Below are 22,277 nucleotides of genomic sequence, written 5' to 3' on the forward strand. Positions count from 1 at the left end.
GGAATCCGAAACGTGGTATCAACTCCCTCAACAATAGTTTTGCAACTGTAAGGCTGTCATTTCTACGTGTAGGGTATGCTTCAATCCAGTGACTAAAAATGCACACAATCACCAACACATACTTCAGACCTCCATGCACAGGCATCTCAATAAAGTCCATCTGCATTCTTCTGAACGGGCCACTCGCCCTGCCAATGTGGCTCGCGTTCACAACTGTTCCCTTTCCTGGGTTCATCTGCTGGCAAATGACACAACGATGGCAAACTGCTTCTGCAGCTTGACGAAATCTGGGGTTAAACCAATCAGTTTTGAACAATCTTATCATGGCATCTCTCCCTAGGTGAGCCTGCCCATGATAGAACCGCGCTAGCTGCGATAAGAGACAATTTGGTAAAACATATTTTCCCTCATTTGAAACCCATAACTCATCTGGTCTCTTGGTGCATTGTGATTTAATCCAGGAAACTCTTTCCTCCTCCCTGACGCTATTCTGTAATGCTTTTAGTTCATCCATTGTATCTACGACCTTTAAGGCAAATGCTTCAGCTGGTTCGAGCTCTGGCTCACTTATCGAATTCCATTCATCCCTGAGCAATATACAGTTCAAGGCACAAAATCTTGCGACTTGATCCGCATATGCATTTCCCAAGGAAACATAGTCCTGTCCTTTTGTATGAGCACTACACTTTACCACTGCAATTTCGGCTGGCATTTGAATGGCGTGTAACAATTCCCTTATTCTCTCCCCGTTTTTCACTGGGGACCCTGAAGAAGTCAGGAAACCTCTCTGTGACCATAGTTGCCCAAAGTCGTGCACAATTCCAAACCCATACTGACTATCAGTGTAAATGGTAACCTTCATCAATGTAGACAATTGGCATGCTCTTGTAAGGGCTACAAGCTCTGCTACTTGTGCGGAATAGACTCCTTGAAGCCAGGATGCTTCCAAGACACCTGTCACAGTACATACAGCATATCCTGCTTTCAATATTCCCAATGCATCTCTTAAACATGACCCATCAACAAAAACAATTTGGTCATTTTCATCAAGCTTAGTATCCTTAATGTCAGGTCGGGGTTTTGTGCAAAATTCAGTCACCTGAAGGCAGTCATGCTCGACGTCCTCAGCGTTCTCAATTTCAGCATTTTCTCCGGGTAGCAAGGTTGCTGGATTCAACGTAGTGCACCTTTTCAGCTGCACATTCGGTGAGCCCAGAATTATTGTTTCATACCTTGTGAGTCTTGCTCCAGTCATGTGTTGCGTTCGGGAGCGGGTCAAAAGTATTTCAACTGAGTGAGGGACCATGACTGTTAATGGATGTCCCATCACTATTCCTTCACTCTGAGTGAGGCTGATACCAACTGCTGCTACGGCGCGCAAACACCCTGGAAGTGCTGCTGCGACCGGATCCAAAGTAGCTGAAAAATACGCTACTGGTCTGTTTATGCCACCATGGGCTTGGGTCAAGACAGACAAAGAACATGCATCGCGTTCATGACAAAACAATGTGAAAGGCTTTGTGTAATCAGGCATACCTAAAGCTGGAGCCCTGCACATGCATTCTTTCAATTCAAAAAAGGCATCCATCTCATCTCCTTTCAGCTCAATTTCATCCAAGGCATCCTTCTGGGTCAGTTTCAGTAAAGGCTTTGCTAGAGTCGAGAAGTTGGGAATCCACTGGCGACAGTAGCTCACCATTCCCAAAAACTTCCTCACCTCCCTCCTTGTCTTTGGTGGACTCATTTGAAGTACACTTGTTATTCTTTCCTTCATTATTCTCCGTGACCCTTTCTCTATTTGATGACCCAAGTATTTCACTTTCTTCTGACAGAACTGCAACCTTGATGGAGACACCTTGTGTCCATTCCTTCCCAAATGGTTCAGTAGAGCAATGGTATCGGCTGTGCAGCCACTCTCTGTCTTGGCTGCAATCAGTAAGTCATCAATGTACTGTACTAGGGTTGACTCGAATGGCAATTCTAGCGCTTCCAAGTCTTTCTTTAGAATCTGATTGAAAATTGACGGTGACTCAGAAAACCCTTGAGGAATTCGACACCAACTGTAAACTCTGTCTAAAAATTTGAAACAAAAGAGAAATTGGCTGTCCTCATGAAGAGGCACCGAAAAGAATGCTTGTGACAAATCGATGACTGAAAACCACTCGGCATCGCAAGGGATTTGAAACATTATCACAGCTGGATTCGGTACTACAGGGCAGCATTTAACTATGATGTCATTTATTTTCCTCAAGTCCTGCACTATTTGGACCTTTCCACTTGGCTTTATTAGTCCCATGATTGGTGAATTACATGGACTGCTTAACACTTCTTTTAGCACTCCCTGTTTTACAAACTCGTCAATGAGTTGGGCGACTTTCATGAGGGTGTCTTGTGCCATGTGGTATTGTGGGGTCTGGGGAAAGGTTACATTGGGTTTTACTGTCACTTTCACTGGTTCCACTCCTTTCACCAATCCCACTTCCTTTCCTGTCATATCCCACACTTCTTTTCCGACCGTTTCTCGTAATTCAACTGGAATATCTTCTTCAGTTATCATCGGAAAAAGGGTAATCAGAGGGTATTCTTCATCGACAGTTTCCATCTCATCTCCTTCTACACTTTCCTCTTCTTCCCCATCACTGTTTGTCTGAATTCTAATTCCATCGTCCGAACACATGATCGAACATCCCAATTTGCACAATAGGTCTCTCCCTAACAGTGCTATCGGGCTTGAGTCACAAACCACAAAATTATGTAACCCTTGATAGTTACCAATACTGACTGATACTGGATCTGTGATTGGGTTCGTCAGGTGCCTGTTTGCTACTCCCACTACTTGAACTGTTCTCCCTGATAGTGGCAAATTTGGTACTTCAATGCTCCTAACAGTTGAACGTGTGGCTCCTGTGTCAACCAAGAATGAAACACGATGACCCATGACTCTTCCCTCTACATATGGACCCTTTTGATCAACTTCCAAGGATGCTGCAAGCACACAATCTCCCTCCTCTCCTGAACTTTCACTCTCCCATGCATCGTTTATTCCATTCTCGCTGTGTAATGGGAACTGTTGTACTGTGCCATTTGTATTCATTACCTGACCCGAGACCTGTGGAGGAACCATCGCTTGCTGCTGATTCATTGGTGCCAAAGGTATTTGCATTTGCTGATTAGGTACCATAGGAAACTGCTGTTGCATTGGCTGCATTTGCGTCATCTGCATACGTGGCATCTGCATCTGCTGCGGCTGCATAGGTTGTAATCCCTGCAGCTGATTTATGGTCTGAAAATTTGGGTTTGGACCTCTCATTTTCGGTCCCCTCATTGTCTGGAATGCATTGACATCATTGTTTTGCTGACCAACACCTGCACCTTCCTGCACCACCATCGGGCACTCGCGTTTCCAATGTCCGACGATTCCGCACACGTGACACGGCATCACCCTTTTCATTGCCTGCACACCATTCGGAGTCACAACAGTGTTCAAATCCGGACCATTACTCCCAAAACCTCCTCTGCCTCTGCCTCTTGCCTGTGGCTGAAACACCATATTTCCCTGCGGCTGCGGCTGCGGTACCTGCTGTTGGAACCCTTGCAACCCTTGCAAACCTGTCTGAGCTGCTTTAAGCTGCATCATCATCACCTTCTCTTTCAACCTTTTCTGTTTCACTTCAATTTTGTCGCTACAGTATTTCGCATAATTCAACACCTCATCAATAGGTTTCGACTGCCAACAAATCAAATGCGTCTTTATCATCTGACTTATCTCTGGTCTCAGCCCTTCCACAAACCTAAACACAAAATGAAGCATGTCCTTCGCCTCTATTGTTTTTGTGCCACTGTAGTTCTTGAACGCCTTCAACAACCTCTCATAGTAACCATGAATCGACTCTTTAGCCTCTTGGGCAGTTCGATCAATCTTCTGCCAATCCACATTTTTCGCGGCAACCTTCGTCTTCAAATGCTCAATCACCTTATAGTACAAGCTCATCACCATAGGCGACGGTGCACCCGTATCCCTGTCTCTCTCTGGTTCACTTGTCGGCCAACCTACAGCCCTTTTGCAGTCTTCCCACAAATCTGCCGGAACCACAATCTCAAAGAGGGTGTTCAGGTCTTCCCAAAGACATTTGGCAAGCTTCACAAACCTATCAGTCTGTTGATACCATTCAATCGGTTTCTCTCTCAGTTTGGGAAAATCATCCGTAAAAGACTGAATGTCGCTTCTGTGCCACGGTACATGTATTAATTTTCCCCCTGCTGTCTCCCTCATTGGTAACATGGCTATTGCATCACTACTCTGTGGTCTTTTCTCCTTATGCTCTGGGACACTGTCTTTCTTCTTTTCCTTTTTCTTTGCCCATCTGCTCTCCCACTTGTCTAGGCACCCCCACCCTTGTTCACTCTGCAGCAACTCTCTAAGGTGCGTTTTCATGCCTGCTGACCTCATGTATTCAAAGTCTGTGGTCCCGAAATCCAATCTATAGCTCCTGCTCAAGTGTTTTGTCTTATCTATCTCAATCCCGTTTTTGTCAGCTATTTCTTGCAACCTTCTGTGTACCTTGTTCACCTCTCTCGTAATCCTGGGACATAGATACCTCAGCTCTTCTTCCGAGTAGGACTCTAACCTATTCAAACCCATAGTCCCTTCCACCAATTCTTCTGCTTCCATGTTCAACCTGACCCTATTCAGATAGTCTTCTCCCTTCCCACTGGCTGAGCTTTGTGTGGAATTCAGACTGTTGAACCACTGTGTCAGCTGTTGCGCATTCAACCCCATCAGTGTAGCATTCGCATCGACTGCCATTGATGGTTGCTGCAACTTCTCAGTGTTCGATGTTAGCGGTATCATCAGTGGGGGACTCGACCTCACCACTGTTGACTGAGCACATATGGGACTAAACTCCATCAAGGACCCAGATCCAGTTGGCAGAGCCACTATCGGAGTTGTCTCTGGAGTGTTTTCTATGCACCTCCTTTCCGTCCCACTCTGCACCATTGATCCTTGACCGCTCATACCTAAGTTAGGCTGAGTGTACAAAGGTACCGGTGGACCTACAGTAATGGGTAGGGATATCGCATCTGGGTTCTGTCCATTTCCCAGGTTCTGAGGCATGTTCATTCCCACACTATGGGTCATCATTGCCGGCATGCCCATCTGACTCACGGTCATCTGAGCATGTACGGTTCCCCCCTGCATCTGCTTTTGAGGCATCAAAAGCTGGGTTGACTCAGCTTGTGCCAATGTTGGGTTTCGACCATTCTGTACTCCCATTACGGTTGGATCTAGAATCATTCCCGTACTGTTGTCACTGCTGTAGTACCTTGGGACCTGCGGCTGGTAATTTTCTGCTGGTTTCAACATAGGCACATCTGGATATATTCTCCTAACCTGCGGTATCTGCGGGGTGAACAGTAAACTCGGGTCCTTAGATCCCGATGGCGTTTCTGAATTCGGAGTTTCATTATTCTGTACTGGTGCTGGAGGGGCAGAACTGGTACTTGGACCTTGCCCACTCGCTGCATAGGGTGGTGGACGGTCGTTCAGCAACTGCATGATGAACTCCTCATCATCTGACTCGTCTTCTCTATCTTTGGAACACCTCCTGTTTGTCTTACAGGTAGCTTTCTTGCCTGTCTCCTCTTCTTCCTTAGCAATTGTGGGGAACAATTTTATCCCCTGCAATATATCTGACCTCCACACCTTCTGTGCATTGTCCCACCTAGCGTCCGCTAGTGTCTTTTCTACCTTTCTCATCCTGGTCTCGAACTTCTTTTGCTGTTGCTGTCTAGCCATTAGTTCCCAAATCGCTAGAGCCTCAAACTGTGCTGGCCTTGGAGGTACCTTCATGTCGTACATCGCGAATCTCAAATTCCCTAGGATCCTTATATTGAATGTCCCATGGATCGGGAACGCTACGCTCCCATGTTTCTCTGTCAGTTTGTGCCATTGCTTTAGCCAAAGGCACGGAGCTACCCCTTTTTCCTCCATTACAATGTAAGCTGGTGTACCTTCGGGTGGCGTCTCCTCTCCTACGCTCGCTTTAATGTAAGACTCCCCCTTCATCGCACTCTTTAACGCTTTAAAAAATTTCATTTTCTCGTCTTTTATTTCACAAAGTTTGTAATCAATAGGTGACTTTAATTCCCGGAATACTCTTCGCTTGCCTTTCCCCTTCCAATCGAGCCCCACGGACTGCGTCCAATCCGTGCACGACCCTTGTCTGCAACCAACCTATCCCAGCGCGGCTCCTAGTGACGTCACACTCACACACACTGCGGCTGACAAAGCCTCGCGGCTTGTCCTCCTTCACTCAGCTCCTCTCGTAACAACTTCTGGCATGTATCGCGAGCAACCAAATAATAATAAAACAGATCTGTCGGTTTACTACAGGAAGGGTAACACAATCGCTTCAGGACCTTAGGGATTTTTCACTAGCCTCGGCAGTTATTCCATCTTTCTCGGTCCCCACTTTCGCAAGCAAATCTGACCCGCAGACTCTGCTCTCAACTTGTCAATGATCTATTCTAGTGCACTTAGAATTTGTCAAAGCCCGAAGTCGAAGTTTTCTTTCACTCCCTTAACACACGTACCGACTCGTTGACCACGCCCGATCAACCTACTAAACCGACCAGACCACAACATAAAACAAGTGTCTCATACACTTTTCAACATACTCCGGAGTCTCTTGACCTCGCAGGGCCCGTTTCAACAACAACAACCACGTGGACCTTTTTTCTGCACAAAGCGCCACATACATGTGAAGTTCGACGACTTCCCTACTCTCACACTCGGAGTCGCACCTCCGCTATTCTCTATGAAGTTCGACGACTTCTCTACTCCTACACTCGGAGTCGCACCTCCGCTATTCTCTAAAATCCTCGCAACCTTTTCACACAATCTGCGGCAATAAGCTGTGCAAGCGCAAAATCCTAACTTCACTCATACCGTCACTAGTACCACCAACGCTGATTCCACACCTCCATTCTTTCCATTCGCAAGCTCCGAGATCCCGGGAAAGTCGCGGGGGGCTTAGCCCATCATCATTCTCTCAATCTGTTTTACCCAAGAAAGTCTAATTCAACTTCTCGAGTGGGATCTCAAAAGTCGAAACCTTTAATTCAACACCATGTATGTCTCGAGTGGGGTCCCAAAAGTCGAAACCATCCTCTGCTACCATCTACTGATAGAGCGTTCCAACCTAATCATTTACCTGTATCTGGACTCTCTTGGGTCGATGAATCTTTTGAACAAGTGGGACACTCTTCACCCGAGAGTAATCAATCAAATCCACAATCAATAATCAATAACGAACATAAGCAATACCCTGATCAACATAACACTTCACAATTAATCCAGAAAACATTTCGGCGAACCATGACCTTTCGGCCATGAATAACCACACCAGTTTATTCAAAGTTAATGAATTTATTTCCCTATATTAACAAAGCTAGCACGATATAAATGTGTCTCAACACCAAATGATATATGTAAATGAACATTAATAGCTGTCCCTAGCGGCGAAACAGATGCAATCTATGCAGCATTTGGATAACAATGCCTTCGATAATAGCAACAAAAACCACTAAAACTATAATCTGTAACGGGCTAATTGCATACATTTAGTCAGCATAACAAGGTCTCAAATTGCATCGTGCATCAAATGAATCCTCATCTAACCTCAAATTAGCATCAGCATGTGGGTCTTCATGCAAAAACAATTTAGCAACATTAATTTTGGAAAACTCCTAACTAGGGCTCTTATCAAAAAAATCAGCAGTTGGTTACCTAAAAAGAAAACACAATGCAATTGTACATTTTCCCTTTCATATTTACCAAATTCAATCAGCATTCAAGGAAGTCTTCGTCTCACAGGTACCGGATTCGATCAGCATGGGACGGGGCAAAGAGGCAGGGTGGACGGGGCAATTGCCTCACAGCGGCAAGATAAAAGTCAAACTACTACTTCATGCAAAGGGGCAAATCAAAGTTAAAAGTCTCTAGGGCGAAAATTACTTAAAGTCTCTAGAAGATGGCAAAATGACGATGTCTGCAAGATGGGCCATAATGGCTGCAATGCCCTGCAAAATGGCGGGTATGGGGCGATGTCTCTCAATAATGGCTGGTAAAGTTCGTAATGGGCAAAAAATGGCGGGCAATGGCTACTTTCTTCTTGTGCACCTGGTTTAAATAGACAACAGTTCAAATCCAGTAGGGTCTTCCATTGGAGGGTTCATAGGTTGGCTTCAAATTGTCCAATCAAAAACAACAGTTCTCAAGCTTTTACCTAAGCATACATTATCCTTGGAGTCGGGAACGTAAGTTGCAACATATTTTACCAATTAACTCACTTTCAGAGCGTCCATTGTCTGCACCTGCAGATTGACCTTGGAGCAAAGAAGAAGATGCCAGGCTGGCACGAAACCTTAAGATAAGCATGTGAACCGATCTCACTGGAAAAGTACAGCTTCAAGCAAGAATACACGTTTATTAGCACATTGGAAAAATACGAGCATCTAAACCGTGAGACAAGGCAACTAGGCCAAAGCCTCCACTAAAGTTATGCTAAGCTAAAACATTTCAAACAAGCACATCATAGCACACGTTTACGATTATGTCGGATTAGTGCAATTCTAATACATCACGTTATATAAAGCACGCTTATAAATGTTGGCGAACTACTCTGAGGGCACATTTGTCCCCGTACAATCTTTATTAGTTCGGTTAAAGTCACACTTGATTATTGCAGCACTACGTTTATGCACTAATAAATGTAAAACCTTTGTTTCTGCGTCATCAAGTTCTCTACGCCACGCAGAGAGTCGGGTCCCCAGGAGTTTTCCAGTTCCGCTTGAGTTTCCTGTTGGCTGGAACGAAAGCAAGGTCCTGGTACCTGCTTGTGACTTTCGTTTTGGAAGTGTGCAGAAACCAATGGAGTATGCAATGGCCATTTGAGCAGGGCACTTCTTAATCTATGATGTCAGCAATCACTGTTGTGACTCCCTCCCAGTAGTTTGTCAAAGTGGGGCAGTCCCACAGCACGTGCTTAAGGTCAACCCTACTAATTGACATCTCGGACAGGCTGCGTCAGTGTTATAGATATATCTGTTAATATGTCCGGGGTGAGATGAGCCCTGTGAATTATACAGTATAATAGTGGATCAACCAGAATCTAGTGTTTAGGTACTCATTCAAGTATTGCATTCTAGTCTCTTTCAGGTATGGGGATCTCCAAATCTACTTCCCATCTCTTTTTCAGGGTCTAAAGGGGTCGGGTTCTGTCTCTGCCTTATAGAGACAGGTAACTGCTTTAATCTTGCCTCCTGATAGTACTATGTACTGACAGAGGTTGTGGGGGGAGCTCTGTTGCTCCCATTCTCAAGAGATTGCGAAATGATGTCCTCATGGCTCAATCCAGTAGAAAATGTCCCTGCAGAAGGTTGGACTCTGCCCAGAATTCCTCAAACGGAAGAGGTACTCTGGTTTGGAATAAAGAACCCACCCGTGTTGCTCCCGAACCAACCCATTTGCTTAATGGTTCCCAGTTTCTGCCTTGCAGCATGACCTTTAACAGCCTAATAGGTATGTCAGGGGAGCATGAGACGTGTGTGTGTGTTTTCTGTGAGCACCAGCTCCAGCAAAGGCGTTGGACCTTAAACTCCTGTGTATCAGGTTCCTTGGGGTGAAACACACACAGGAGTGCCCCTGCCAGACTAGTAAGCTGTCGTATAGACAGTCCGACCTCTCAGTCCAGCATCTGAGGACCTGCCATCCATTGAGTGTACCTTTGGAGTTGCTCCGCTAGATAAAAGGATTCAAACTCCAGAACCGCCAATCCGCCACCTCCCGACTGGCACTGCAGCTTAGCAAGGGCCACCCTCCTCCAGTCAGACTCCCACAGGAACCCCGTGGTCAAGGACTCCAGGTCCAGAAACACAGTTTGAAGTATCCTTAGGGGCAGCATCGACAAGACATACAAAAACCGGGGGAGGGCAATCAATTTCAGTAATTCTACCCTTCCCACTACAGACAGTGGGAGCGTCTGCCAGAATTCTATGCTAGATCACAGTGATCAAATTGTGGAACCAACATTTCGATCCAACAAGTCCTGTCTGTCATGATTAATGTTTACTACTAAATAAGTGAGACAGTGAGGTTCTCATATGAGCTCTCTCAATCCTGCCATAGGGTGTCCATTTGCCTGCAGGAGGAGCAGGGGAGATTTTTGCCAATTAACTCCTGAATAGGCCCTGGTGCACGCCAAGGCCAGAATCAGGCCTTTAAGGAACAGTACAAAGTTGTTAGCATATAGGGCTATGTTAAGATGAAGGGTCGGACGTGAATGCACTGGTAGCTGTTTCCCCCCAGAGCCTGGCAGGCTAGTGGCTCCATCACCAAGGCAAACAATAGTGGTGACAAAGGGCAGTCCTGCTGGTTTCCTCTGCCCTCTTCATAACTCTCAGAGATAGTGTGTCCTGTGCGGCTCTGGCTGGGGGTCAGTTTATGGTAGCCGGGTCCATGCCAAGAACCCGAGTCCCACCCCCATCTGGTTCATAACCTCATGGAGAAACTCACATTCAAGGCTATCAAAGGCCTTTTTGATGTCTACTGCAAATCCAGCTGCGCAATTAACACCAACGGACTTGGTTAGCAACACAAAAGGATGATGGACGGAGTGCTGAACAATGCAAACACTCACCCCCAGTCACAGATCTGGGTTTAATCCATGGTTCTTTTGCTCACCATGCCACCCCAGTTTGGACCCAGCCATATGCAAATCAGTCTTGACCATGTTCCTCATGGGAACAGTCCAGCCCGAACTGCCAAGCCAGGTCGTCACTGGACCGTAAACAAGTATCCTGGGACCAGTTTCAGGGTTTCACCCCTCATCAGCCAGGCTAGCTTGAATCCAGTGGCACAGTGAGCAAGGGACCCACGTCTGGGCATACCCTTCCCACTTAGGGCAACTTTAGCAACACAAAAGTATGATGGACGGAGTGCTAAACAACGAAAAACACTCACCCCCAGTCACAGATCTGGGTTTAATCCATCATTCTTTTGCTCACCATGCCACCCCAGTTTGGACCCAGCCATATGCAAATCAGTCTTGACCCTGTTCCTCATGGGAACAGTCCAGCCCGAACTGCCAAGCCAGGTCCTCACTGGACCGGAAACAAGCATCCTGGGACCGGTTTCAGGGTTTCACCCCTCATCAGCCAGGCTAGCTTGAATCCAGTGGCACAGTGAGCAAGGGACCCACGTCTGGGCATACCCTTCCCACTTAGGGCAACTTTAGCAACACAAAAGGATGATGGACGGAGTGCTGAACAATGCAAACACTCACCCCCAGTCACAGATCTGGGATCAAGGAGGCAGTGGATGTTAAGTGCCATGCTCTGGCCGGGAATAAACCCCGCTTGGTCAGGATGAATTAGTCTGGTTATCAGTGGGAGAAGCCTGGAGGCCAATATCCGACTGAGGATCTTATAATCAAGATTCCGCATTGATAGTGGCCTATATGATTTGCAGTTTGTTAGAAATGGGGTTTCTGGTTGGCTAGGGTATGCACCTCAGCCAGGCAGAACCTACCCACTCTAGTCAGGGCTTGGGAGTTACACGTCCAAGATAACCCCTGCTCACCCCCTTGGTAGCTTGGCAAGAGAAGTCAGGTTTAACCTGGAGGCACTGTGTAAAGCGTTTGCATCACACACAACACACGTGATGCCAAATATACACCACAAAGTAAACTCTGAGCTATGTAAAAATAATCTGTATTGCACAAAACATAATTAGACCAACATTACACGTAAGTAATAACCTGCTACCTTAGCAGTTGTCAGAGGGTTACACAAGTTACTAATATTCTGCAAGAATATGCAGTTCTCACATAAGAACACGTAAGTACTCAGAATTCTGCAACATAAGCAGTAGTCAGGAAGTATAGTAAAAGGTATATGCACTTGTCATGAACAATTCCTAAACACCTATAAAAGGAACATTAGAGAATATACCACAAGTCATATAAATACATATTAACTAGACATGCCCATAAAAGGAACATTGGCACATATAAGGCATGGCATTTCCAATGCAATCCTATGGGAGGGCAGCACTCACAGTAGTGAGACACCTAGTTAGGCTGTTTGTCACTACCAGGACAGGCCACGCAACATGGCACATGTCCTGCCTTCTACATACATGGCACCCTGCCCAAAGGGCTAGCTAGGGCGTACCTTAGGGGTGACTTACATGTAGTAAAAGGGGAGTTCTGGGCCTGGCAAGTAAATTTAGATGCCAGGTCCCTGTGGCAGGAAACTGCACACACAGGCTTTGCGCTAGCAGGCCGTAGATAGGTTTGACAGGCTACTTCAGTGGGTGGCGCAAGCAGCGCTGCAGGCCCACTAGTAGCATTTAATTTACAGGCCCTGGGTATAGGGATACCACTTTACAAGGGACTTATAGGAAAATTAAATATGCCAATCAGGTAGATTCCAATCATACCAAATTTGTAAGAGAGAGCACATGCACTTTAGCACTTGTTAGCAGTGAAAAAGTGCTCAGAGTCAAAACTTCAGCCAACAAAGGTCAGAAAAATAAGGAGGCAAAAGCAAAAAGTCTGGGGAATGTCCCTGTAAAAGGGCCAGGTCCAACACAGTTCTTGGCTGGTTTCCCAGGCTTTAGTATTGCCTCGCGGGTGGTGGTCGACAAATGTCCTGTGGATTCACCACCTTGTAGAGTTCTATGGGTTTGGGGTCCGGTGTGTCAGCATAGGCTTCATAGAATTTCACTGGAAGTCCATCCATCCTTGGGTCCTCCCACAAGCCAAACCTTTTATCGCTGCTCGTATCTCTTGGACAGTAATGTCACCTCACAATTATTTATCCTCTTTCCGTGAGACTGCTGCCAGGGGCAGCAGATATAGGTATAAAGGCAACAGCTCTGCATCATGTTGTGTGACACTCGTATATAATTCAGCGTAATAATGTAAGAAATAATTTAAGAAATGATTATTTATTTGCTCCTGCCTATATAAACTTGTGCCATCTTCAGTAGCTAGCTCCACGATAACTGAACCCCTTCTTGCCGGATTGGCAAGCCAAGCTAGCAAGGATCCTGTTCTATCCTTTCAGCATGCGCCCATGTCATGTACTGTTTACAGTCCAAGCAACGGAGTCTCTCAATGTAGGTCGCTACTTTCTCCTTGGCCTCGAGCAGAGTGTGTTGTAGTTCAGAGTGTGTCGGTCTGTTTGTCTCTGCCCTTTGCAACTCCGTCCCCTAATCACTGCCTTGAAGGCTTCCTACTCTACTAGTGGGGAAGAGGCAGTCACCTGGTTATTTTCAAAATAATGTCTTATATGCTCCCCAATTGGCTCACAAAATGGTGGGTCCTCTAATGACTCAGGTTTAAGTTTCCATGTGGGAATACACTGTCTGTAGTGTTCTCTCCCGAATTGTAGAAGTATAAGGGTATGATTGGAGGTTGTGCAAGCCAAATATTCCACTTCACGAGTTAAGTGATGAATATCAGGGCAACAGAGGAATGTGTCAAGTCGTGTGTGTAGCTTGTGAATGTGGGAGAAGAAGGAGTAGTCCCCAGTGTGCTGGTGTGTTTGTCGCCACGTGTCCAGAAGTTCCCATTGAGTTTGCCACTCAGCAAAAATCTTGGCTGTTCTAGTCACTGAGGAGTCCCGCAATGGTGGGTTCAAATGGTCAATCTGGAGATCTGCAAAACAGCTAAAATTTCACCCTATAATAATCAAATGGGTTAAGTACGGGGCCAAGATCCTTGACAAGGATGCCAAGAAGGCTACCTGATCCACATTCAGAGCATACACACTAACCACCGCTATGTCACGTCATTCTAGGCACCCCAGCACCACCACATATTGACCTGTATGTCTATGAGGCCACATGTGTTGAATTGGGACTCTAGATCTGATCCAGATCAATGCGTCTCTGGCATATGCCGAGTATGTGGTGTAATATATTTAGCATCTCTACATGCGATGAAGTGCCACCCCCTCCTTGGCCATGAGATGTGTCTCCTGTAGTAAGGCCATTTGGATTCCCCCATCTTTTTAAATAGGAGAACACCTTTTAACATTTTGTTATGGTATGCATCCCTCTGATGTTCCATATTAATAACTGATAGGTCGTGGTTGATACCATGGTTTGCAATGCATGTCCTCCCTGGGGTGGGCCCCCTGTGGTTTAGTGATCAATGGTAATACTATCATCCCAGTGAGGTGCTCAAATGTAAAAGTAAGAAAGTAATTACTCACAGATTCCCAGCTTAACAAAAGACAATGGTCTTCCCAACTCCCTTTCCCCAGGACAATCAGTCAACAAACCCCCTTCCAAACAGTTAATCAACCAACAATCCTTTGAAGCAAAGTCCATGTGAAACTCTGGTGAGGGGGCGTAGTGGCATCTCTCCTCTCCCTAAGGTCCCCCCCACCCAACGGCTAGTAATGGTATATGTATGGAGAGTTCCAGGGGCATCTCATTAAACCAAGGCATTTATCCCAGGAAGCCCCCTTCACAAACAAGCATTTATAGTCATTACTCATTACAGACAAGGCATTCATTTTAGATGACTTCAATGGATATTCCTGGAGTGACAGCAGGCATGTCAATGCCCAAGTCTCTGGAGGATCTAGATCTCTGATCTGAGTCCAAAGCCCATTCCCTCTCTACTTCACCTAGAAGTGACATGGAGCTGGGCCCGTTTTTACTCCTCAATGCAACTGCGGCCATAAATCCCTGGTGCTCCTGTTGTACTTCCGCCTCTGAGGGGACAGTTCCACCACGGCGGCTAGTCCACCTTTGTGTTCCGATTCTGTGTGGGCAGAGCTCCTGGGATCGCTGGCTAGGGTCTGCCGAGGTGTGAAGGTCAATCCAGTCCCTGACTTCGGAAGAACTTTGTGCCCCCCTGAGTGACCACTCTCAGTCTGGCCGGGAATAACATAGCATGGGGGAATGTTCATCTGGTGGAGTTTTTTCTTAGCATCCTGGAAGGTAGAGCGCTGTCTATGCACTTCATGCTAGAAATCTGGAAAAATTCTGACAGTACTGTTGTCAACCTTGAGATCCCCATTTTCCTCACTTGGCTAATTATGTGGTTGCGGTCTTTATGATAAAGCGGTTTGGCAACTACGGGGTGCGGTTAGCCTCCTGGGGGCGTGCTGGGACCCTATGCGTCCTCTTCAGGGTAAAAAGGGAAGAGAGCCCCTCTGCTGCCACTGTTTCGCAGAGCCAGTGCTCCAGGTATTCCACCATGCTGGTTCCCTCGACGCACTCAGGTAGGCCCGCCACTTGTAAATTTATGAGTCATGATCTGTTTTCTGCCTCTTTAGCCCTCGCTTCCAGTAGTTGGATTTTTGCCTCCAGAGTGGACAAATGTTCCTTTGCAGCTGTCAATGTTGGGAAGATGTTGTGCAAATCTTTTTCAGCTGTGGTGACTCATTCTGCCAGGCGGTGGTGGTCATGTCACATTCAAGAGTATCACTTTTAGCTTCTGGCACCTCCGGAGAGGTTGTTATTGCCTGTAGGATGTTTGGGAGATTGAGGCCCCTAGTGTGGCAGGTTTCGAAGGTTGAGGTAGGCTGGTCCAGTGTTGTGGAGGGCTTTGTGAGCGTGGAGAAGGACTTTGAAAATGATCCTTTTGTTGATGGGCAACCAGTGTAGAGATCTGAGGTGGGTGGATATGTGTTCGTGGCGAGGGAGGTTGAGGATGAGACGTGCGGCTGCATTCTGGATTAGCTGAAGTTTTCTTTGAAGCTTGGCTGTGGTTCCTGCGTTGAGGGCGTTGCAGTAGTCCAGTCTGCTGCTAATAAGGGCGTGGGTGACTGTTCTTCTTGTTTCTAAAGGAATCCATTTGAAAGTCTTGTGTAGTATGCGAAGGGTGTTGAAGCAGGAGGATGATATGGCATTGATTTGCTGGGTCATGGAAAGAGATGAGTCCACAATGATGCCAAGGTTGCGTGCGTGGGTGGTGGGTGTTGGGGGTGGTCCGAGGGTGGTGGGCCACCAGGAGTCGTTCCATGCTGTCTTGTTGGGGCCAAAGATGATGATCTCTGTTTCTTTTAGTTTCATTTGAGGTGGCTTGCTGTCATCGATTTGGCGATGTCGAGGAGTCCAGCGTGCAGGTCAATCCTGGCAGTGGCTGGGTTCCTGTTGAGGGAGATGATGAGCTGGGTGTCGTCGGCGTACGAAATGATGGTGATGCTGTGGGGGCGGAGGATGTCGGCGAGAGGAGCCATGTAGATGTTGAAGAGGGTGGGGCTGAGGACGGATCCTTTGGGGACCCCACAGATGATCTTGGTGGCTGTAGATCAGAAAGGAGGAAGGCGAACTCTTTGGGTTCTTTCAGAGAGGAAGGAGGTGAGCCTGTCCAGGGCCTTGTGGCAAATTCTGGCATCAAAAAGGTGTTCGCGGAGGGTTTGGTGGCATACAGTGTCAAAAGCTGCAGAGAGGTCTAGGAGGATGAAGGCGACGGTCTCGCCCTTGTCCACTCTGGTCCTGATGTCGTCTGTGCAGGCAATGAGGGCATTCTCAGTGCTGTGGTTCTTGCGGAATCCAGACTGGGAGGCGTCAAGTATGTTGTTTTCTTCTAAGAAGCGAGACAGTTGTGCGTTTACTATCTTCTCAACGACCTTTGCGGGAAAAGGGACAAGAGAGATGGGTCGGTAGTTTGTGAGGTCTTCCGGGTCTGCTTTGGGTTTTTTGAGAAGAGCGTTGACTTCGGCGTGCTTCCAAACATCCGGGAAGGTTGCGGTGTCGAAGGAACTGTTGATGATGGCACGGAGCTGGGGAGCGATGATTTGGCTGGCCTTGTTGAAAATGTGGTGGGGGCAAGGGTCTGTTGGGGAGCCTGAGTGGATGGAGTTCATGGTTTTGCCGATTTCTTCGTCGTTGGTGGGGGTTCAGGTGTTTAGTTGGTTGGCGCTGCAGGGTGTTGTGGTGTTGGTTGTGTCGTGGTGGTGATGGTGGGTGCTGATGATGTGAAGCTGTTGTGTATGTCTGCAATTTTGCGGTGGAAGTAGTTGGAGAGGGAGTTGCAGAGGTCTTGGGAGTGTGGGGGGGTCGATGGTGCTGGATTTGGACTTGGTGGGTTCTTTGACGATGGCAAAGAGTTCCTTGCTGTTGTGTGTGTTGTTGTCTGTGCGTTCTTTGTAGAAGGACCGTTTGGTGGTCCGGATCAGTTGGTGGTGTTTGCATGGCTGTTTTGAGGGCGGAGAAGTTGCACATTGAGGGTTCTTGGCGCCAGGCTTTCTAAATTTTTTAGCATTCTCATTTGGAAGCCTGGAGTTCTGTGGTGAACCAGGGGGCGGTCTTGATGGTGCAGGTGTTGTTGTTTGTTTTCAAAGGGGCGAGAGAGTCTGCGCAGGTTGCTAGCCATTGTGTGAGGTTGTGGGCGGCGGTGTTGGTGTCATTGGTGATGGGAGGTGGAGCTTGTGTGAGATTGGAGATCAGGTGTTCTTTGGAGATCTTGTTCCACTTGCGGTAGTGTGTGGTGTGTTGTTGGTGGTGGGTGGTGGGTTTCATGAAGGAGAAGTGGATGCAGTGGTGGTTAGTCCAGTGGAGTTCAGTGGTGTGAGTGAAGGTGATGTGGCTGCTGGAGGTGAAAATAGCGTCTAGCGTGTGTCCTGCTGAGTGGGTGGGTGAGGTGACCAGTTGCTTGAGGCCGAGGTTCGTGAGATTGTCCAGTAGGGCTGTGGAGTCGCAGTCGTGGGTGCTTTCCAGGTGAAAGTTGAGTATGTAGTCTGTGGAGGTGAGGGCGTTGGAGCTGATGGTATCTGCGATGGAGTCACAGAATGGGGGGCAGGGGCCTTGTGGTCTGTAGATGAGGGTTCCTCAAAGGGTGGTGTTGGCGTTGATGCGTATTTGTAAGTGTAGGTGTTCTGCGTTGTTGAGGGTGTCGTTGGTGTTGGTGGAATTTTTTTTGGTGTTTTTGTGTATTATGGCGATACCTCCTCCTGGTTTGTTGATGCGGTCTTTACGGGTGATTTTGTAGCCTTCTGGGATGGCTATGGCGATGTCGGGTTCTGATGAGGGGTCCATCCATGTTTCAGTGAGCAAGGCGGTGTCAGGAGAGTTTGTGGTGAGCAGGTCCCTAAGCTCGATGTCATGCTTGTGGACAGAGCGGGTGTTAAGGAGGATGCAGTTAAGGTGATTGCAGGGTTTGATGTTATTGCGGTGCTTGTTGGTGTTGCTGGTTTTAGTGTTAGTACAGGAGAAGTGGCATGATTGGCAATTGAATGGTCCGTGTGTGTGTTTGGGGTTGGCTTGGGCGCAGGCGGGGTGCTGGCCTGGGTTGAGGGCATGGAGTTCTGTGGAGGAGTAGTGGTGCTTCGGGAGGTCAGAGAATCGTGGACCAGGAGGACAGGCGCAGGGCACAGTCCAGGCGCGGACGGGCGCCGACGGGCTTGCCTCTAGCGTGCCTCGAGCATGCCAGCGGCACGCCCGGTGCACGCACCCGCACAGCGGCGCCAATAAGAAGGGGAGGTGAGAGGGAGGAGCAGCTGGGAGGCGGGAGGGGAGAGTCCAATGATGGCACGAGGGGGGGGCGGGACCGCAGGGGACGCAGTGGCAGGAGTGGGTTACAGAGGCACTTATGTTTGTCAGTTCTGGCTGAAGGTGCCCTTGTCAGGGTTAGCTCTGATTTGCTGCAAAACACACAGGTGCCCTGCAAGTGGCCAGGAGACCCTGGGGCCGAAGGGGGTCAGGCAAGCAGTGTTGTCAGCTGTAAGAGGTGTAGACTGCTGCTGGGCAAGTCAACTGTTAAGGAGCTGAGGTGGCAAGAGGACATGTCCATAAGCTGTGGCTCAACAAATCAAAAGCAGTGTCAAAACATTTCCAAAAGGTTACTAAAATTTAGAGTTCAGGCGCTGTGAATAGCCTTTTTAAAATAATGCCAAAGATGTATGCTCCATGTTTTAATTTACTCCTGGGGAAGGCTGGTGCCCTGTGGGAAGAGCAATTTTGCATAACCATCAGCTTGCACTGATAATAATTCCCATTAGTGGAGGACTGGGTATCAAGCATACTAAACACCCTATGTGTTCCTGGGTCTGCCTTGCGTGGCTCTTGAGGCATGGAACTAACCCAAGCCCCAGAATGTGCACTCACATTCCCTCCTACCCTTCTACTGTGCCTAGTATTACAGGGCAGAAGCATGGAGGATGAGGCAGAAGGAGAGAAGGAAGCCAATCCCTAGTCAGCTCTGGGGCAAAGTGCTGGGTGGGTGAGGAGCCAGCTGGGACTGAGAGGGCCATGGGATTCCCCCTTGGTCCCCAGTTATGAAATTGTGGATGTCCAGATAAAGATAGGGGCACCTGCATAGCTCTCATGAGTGCTTTGTTCTTAAAAGTAAACAACTACGAAAGGAAATGGAAATGTTTATTAACAGCGGCCAAGTCAAAGAAACAACACCACTGGAGGTTAGAACACCCCAGACGCCCAGGAGCACAAACTGAAAATTATCATAAAGTTAGCTCGGAAATTTCACAAAATGGCGGCGGCACCACACGCAGTACTCCACAGTTTGAAGGTCATCCTTCCCACTCTTGCATTTGCTAGGTATTTGCAGCACATCCCCAACATCATATGAAGAGTTACCTCAGGAGTTTTGCACATTTTCAAAGATTCTTGGAGCTTCAACATTTGTCCAGAGATTTTAGTGAGCAGTTTTAAGTGTAGTTCTGTTTCTGTGCGTTAAATTGTCCATCAGTCGGTTAGTGTTCTGCAGCTGAAGCTGTCTCAGCCAAGTGTGTTAAAAATAAAATAGAACACGTCAAGAAGGCTAACTCCAAGTACAGTTTAATTCAAAGTAGCTAGAGGTTACAACATCCCAGAAACCCTGGCACACAAACCAAAAATGATCATAAAGAGTGCTCGGAAAAGCCACAAAATGGCAGGGACACCACACGCAGTACTCCACAGTTTGAAGGCCATCCTTCCCACTCTTGCATTTGCTAGGTATTTGCAGTACATCACCAATGTCATATGAAGAGTTACCTCAGCAGGAGTTTTACACAGTTTCGAAGATTCTGGGAGCTTCAACATTTGTCCAGAGATTTTAGGAAGCAGTTTTAAGTGTAGTTCTGCTTCTGTGTGTTGAAAAGTCCATCCAGATGTTAATGTTCTGCAGCCGAAGCTGTCTCAGCCAAGTCAGTGTGTCTTAAAAATAAAACAGAACACTTCAAGAAGTCTATCTAGAGTTTAATTCAAAGTAGCAGGTAGCAACACATTAATCCATTTTCCAGCATTGACTGACATGCATGTGTCACAAGAATGGCAATAATTGCTGGTGGATACCTACGGGTAGCGGTGGCATGAATCATGCTGTCCATGATACAACTTCGTCAGGTTGGGAAGTAGAAACTTTGGTACAGCCACAAGCCCAGGCAAATACATAAGTGTTGGTATGTAAAATAAATTGTTTTTCACAAAATACCTGGCACCATCTGCAGTTTTAAACAAGGCGGCATTTTGAGCAGAAGAATCAGCTAGGGCATTGCCTCTTGAAGCATCATCATGAAGATGTTAGCAGGGAGCACATCTTACCACAGCCACCTTTTCTGGCAAGTGCACAAACATTTAAACGATTTGGACATAGTGGTGATTTTTTATTGAAGTTCCTGCTGAGGTCAAGACTCCTCTTTGCATCCAAAGGAGGCCAATGTCATGTGTCAGTCCAAATGCATAATTTGAGTCTTTGGACACTGTAACAGTCTGCTCTTTGGCTAGGATGTAAGTAGGGACAACTGCAATGGGTGGATTTCACTGTGGGCACATTGCAGCTTTCCACCACTTGATATACAGTGTAACCAACATCTAGAATACCTTAATCATTTCTGAGACAAAAAAAAATCCACAAAATGAATTAGATCACATTCATTGAGGGCATATCAATTAAATCTATACTTGGCTTGGTAACTTGTGCAGTAGTTAAGATCAGCCATGCATCAGCCATCAGTGGTAGGCATCACAGAAGCATTTTGCAAAGTGAGACCGTGATCCAAAGTAATATGAGAGGCAGACAACAATAGTATTTCCTATCAGGACTGCTGTGGAGAAACGCTGAGATTTTGTATTGAGAAGTGCAAACAAAGATTGGAGCATGGCAAGAGTTAGTGGAGAACTTAACACTGTATTTTCAGAAGCTTAAACAAGAATTGTTGAATGCTGCCACAGTCAAAAAATAGCGGGAATCAAGCTGTAACTGGGTCCACTACTGAGGAGTAATACGCTACAAGTATTTTCTGATCCCGGTTGCACCAACTTCCAATTTTTTCCTGAGTGTCTGTCATGTGCAGAATATTGGATTCACGCTCGTGCACCTCCTCTGGATGAAGGTGCAAATAAAAGATGAAGGTGGCCAATAAACTGAAAAAAGCATACTCCACTGGTAGAGGAAAATTATCCTATTCTCCATGGAAACAACACAGATATTTTGCTAGTGGTCAACAGCCTCAACAACAGCCTTCCTTTCACATGGCAATAGATATTGTGAGAGGCTCCCTCCTCGGAGAAAAGTTTATAAATGCGGGTATTATATTTGACAAAATACCATCCTACGTTCTACAGATCGGCACAATGGTAAATGATGGGACCCACCAATTCAACATGTGGAAGATTCTCTCATTCGTGAATTGAGGCCACTGATCTAATCAGTACGGTAACTCATCCTAACAAAATAAGCTTACTGTAAAGTGCATGCATAACTACACAAAATCAGATTCAGACATCATAAAAAGGAAGAAACAATGCAGCTGAAATGAGCTTCAACATAAACAAGCATTAGCAAAGCATATAGTGCTGGACTTCTGCTACGTAATCATATTTAGTAATAGTCTCATAGTCTCAAATAGAACATACAGCATTTGCAAGTGAAAGTGTACCTTTAGAGAAGAGTGCTATGAAATTGAGTCAGAAGATAAAGGTTGCTTTGCAAGTGGTGAAAAAGCATACATGAAACGTAAAAAGTATACATAGCAACATATTGCATAGTTGTTATTTTGACAAAGAACCAATATTAACTTTGCTTCTTTAAGAAACGTCTGTTTGTAAACATTAAAGCTGTAAATCCAACATGTTATCATATCAGCAAAGTATAACAAATGAACACGAAAGTGTAATTAATGAGTATTATTGAGCTTTCATAATTATTTGGATTACCCAAGTAAATACATCAAACAGTACACATTGGCTTTAGTCTAACAGAGGACAATTTGAGCTGTCACCAAACCCTAATGGAATACCCAAATGGGAC

Source organism: Pleurodeles waltl, chromosome 4_2 (genome assembly GCF_031143425.1).
Source record: "Pleurodeles waltl isolate 20211129_DDA chromosome 4_2, aPleWal1.hap1.20221129, whole genome shotgun sequence".
Lineage (NCBI taxonomy): Eukaryota > Metazoa > Chordata > Amphibia > Caudata > Salamandridae > Pleurodeles > Pleurodeles waltl.